Here is a 3,775-nt window from a genome sequence, read left to right on the forward strand (position 1 = left end):
TAGTCTACCACCCAAAGCTATCTGAAATTATATTTTGAAACTTCCTCTCAACACCCTCCAACACAAATTCTTAAAAAAAAAAAAAAAAAACAGCTTTCACTAACCCTCTACCACACCTTTCCTGCCATCACTTCCCGGATCATTCTTCTCACTCCAAGTGACCTTTCCTCAAGGCCCTAGGCCTGACACAGCAGGAGTTGGTAAGTGAGTATTCTAGTCACCTGCCCATTCATTCACATTTGCAAGTGTGTATGCAGACTGCTTGCGTTTCCTTTTTTTTTTTTTTTTTTTTTGGTATTGGGGATTGAACCTAGGGGCGCTTAAAAACTGAACCACATCCCCAGCCCTTTTAATTTTTTATTTTTAGACAAGGTATCACTAAGTTGCTTAGGGTCTCACTAAGTTGCTGAGGCTGGCTTTGAACTTGTGATCCTCCTGCCTCAGCCTCCTGAGTGACTGGAAATTACTGGAGTGCACCAGAGAGCCTGGTCTGCTTGCATTTCTAATTGTGGAACTCTTGAATGTCTGTTTGGCACATGTTTGTACTCCTAGCACCCAGCACAGTGCCTGGCACGTGGTGGTGTCTGCCTAAATAACAACCAGAGCGTCGTCAATGAATAATGGTATTTATTTAGGAAGAGCACAGCAGAGCGCTGCAGTGGGAATAGTGTGCACCATAAACCTCAGATGTATTCCAAGAGACTGACCCAAGAGGAGATTTTTAAAGAAAACAGGGAGAGATTCATATAAGCTGCTTGGATACAAAGTTTCTGAGTCTTAGGGCTCTGAGGAGGAAGCTGGTTTCAGCTTAGGAGGAGAGGCACTATTGCTGGGCAGGTGTTCTATAAAGACCTTCTTGTCTGAACTGCAGCAGTCTTCAAGAATTATAAATTTAAGAAATCCCAAGAATTATAAATTTAAGAAATCCATGCATTGTATGTACCCATGCATGGGCACAGCATGAACTATAAATTTAAGAAATCCATGTTCTTGAGAGGCGTGCAAAGCATGGGTACATGTAGAACGAGAAGGCATTTCTCATGGGCCTTCAGCAAGAGCTTCAGTAAATACGTCTCTCAGACAGCCAGGCATGGGCCCTTCCCCTTCATTATTTCCCAGAGCTAATTTCATCTGAGTCTGACAAAAATGGTTTCGTCTTGACATCTGCAACTTTGGCATGCAACAATAAAAGCACATATGTAGGAAAAGAGCAGCCCCTGAGTAGAGGAAAGACCCACAAAAGCCACCACTAGCTAAGCACACGTGGGGTCCTAGGTTTGACACCCAGTGCAGCAAAAATCAATAATCAGTAAATAAAGCCAAAACTTCAGGGGGCAAATCTTTATGATCTGCTAGGTGTTGTGCTAGGCCCTGGGAAAGTAAGACTTCACCCCTAGTCTTAAGGAATACATCTGGAGAGCCGGATGGATAGGCCATAATTGCAACACAAGAGAATTAAAGCTACAGAAGTTTAACCATTATCGATTGCTTTAATAAGCCTGCATAACAAAATGCAAACCTCAGCAGTGTGCAGTAATTATCACCTGTCATTCACGAATCTGGGTGCTCAGCCCAGAAGCAGTGCTGTCCTCAGCTGGATCTGATCACCTATCTGGGAGTCGGCGGGTGAGGTGTTCACGGCTGGAAACACTGGCTTATCTCCACGTGTCTCTCATCTGCCACCAGATCAGCTTGGGCATTTTCATGGTGAAGGCAAATGTGTAATTTTTTTTTTTTTCTTTTACTTCAGAATGTTGAAATTTTACTTTTCTTCTGATAAGACAAAATCGTTTCCCAGAGGATTTAGCATCACCTGTGTGTGATACCGGTACTACCATCTGCCTCTCTTCACCTGGCAATTTTCCTGATGAGGACTGTTATGGTTTGGATGTGAGGTGCCCTCCAAAAGCTCACGTGTGAGACCATGCAGGAAGGTTCAGAGGAGAAATGATTGGGTTGTGAGAGTCTCAGCCCAATCTGTGAATTATTCCCTGATGGGATTAATTTAAGTAGCAGGGTGTAGCTGGAGGAGGTGGGAACTGGGACATGGCTTTGGGGTATATGTTTTGTATCTGGAGAATGGAGTCTCTCTCTGCTTCCTGATCACTGTGATGTGAGCTGCTTCCCTCTAACACCCTCTCCTGCCATGATGTCCTGCTCACCTTGAGCCCTGAGGAATGGAGCCAGCCTTCTATGGAATAAGACCTCCAAAACCGTGAGCCCTCAAAAAACCTTCTCCTCCTCTATAATAGTGCTGGTCAGATCATTTAGTCACAACAGCAAAGAAAAGCTGACTAACACAAGGACCTTGGCTGTGTACCCTGGAGCAGGCTGCAGACATGCAAAGCAAGGAGTTAAAGAAGGGACCCACTGCTGTGCTAAGCTTCTGGAGACTCACACCAACCAGAACCCTACTTGGAGGGAATTCCATCAGGACTGTAAAGAATGCTTGGGGTATCACCGTGCAGGACTCGGAACTAGCAGAAACATTCCCTGGTTTTTCAAGATTTTCTGTCTCACCTCTGCTAACATCTCCTTGACAGAAGAAAGTCATGTGAGGATGCAGAAACAAGGAGGAAGAAAATAAAGCTTTTTCCTACCAGAAGGAGCTTCTAACTCATAGGGCAAGTGGGCACCGAGAGGGGAAGGGCTCAAGAGCTGGGCCATGCAATCTACCTGAGAGTTATGGAAACAGTGCTATAGGCAGAGACTTAAAATTAAATATCTAAACACAGGTTATTCTATTCCACAAGCCCAAGATCACTTTTTGTTTGTTTGTTTGGAGGTGGTACCTGGGATTGAACCCAGGAGTACTTTACCACTGAGCCATGTCCCCAGCCCTTTATATTTTTTATTTTGAGACAGGGTCTCACTAAGTTGCTGAGGCTGTCCTCAAACTTGTGATTTTCCTTCCTCAGCCTCCTGAGTCACTGGAATGACAGGTGGGCACCACCATGCCCAGCTCCAAGATTACTTTTTCTAATTGCCATCTAGACCACTGCCATAGAAAGCTATGATACAATAATTTTTAAAATAACAAAATTTTTGAGTCCTTTCAATGTGCCAGATCCTATGCTAGGCACTTCACATGGACTAACACATCTTTCCTTTTCAGAAATCTAAGACATTCATATTATAAAGAAACAGAGGATCTGAGAAGTTGGATAACTTTCTCAAGGCTGCACAGCAAGAACTCAAACCCTCTTTGGTTTTCCTCAGTCCCATCATAGAAATTAAAGTTATGCCCATCATTCTGTCTTCCTTTGCTTTACTGAAAGAGGTTACCTAATGGATTTCACATACAAATCATTTTTGGCCAATGTTGAGACCCAAGAATTAAAGTTTCAGTAAGTGAACCACCAGGAGTAAATTACAGTACAGGTCAGCCATGAAATTGCAGTTGTGTATTTTTAGGACCATTGTATACTAACAGACAAGGCCTATTTGTTTCCTTTTCCTGCAATATTGAATTCTGAAATTGCTTCCTTGGTTCAAAAAGTTCTGATGCCGTTTGTGTTATGTCAGTTGCAAAAACAAATTTAAGTAATCCTGAGGAATCTAATAATCATGTGTCAACCAAAGATGAGGGCCGCATTTTTCATCCTATGAATAATGCATTTTTAATGAAACCATTTCGCTTCTCAAGTTTAAAAACTATAGCCTACCTCTTCCTTGCTATCCCATTATTTTGTTCTGGGTGGTCATTTGCCTGCCTCTTCCAGCAACTGCAGGACACAGAGATGAGAGAAGCCCAGCTGACAGACGTGAGCACATG

The sequence above is a fragment of the Sciurus vulgaris genome, assembly GCF_902686455.1.
Source record: "Sciurus vulgaris genome assembly, chromosome: 19".
NCBI lineage: Eukaryota > Metazoa > Chordata > Mammalia > Rodentia > Sciuridae > Sciurus > Sciurus vulgaris.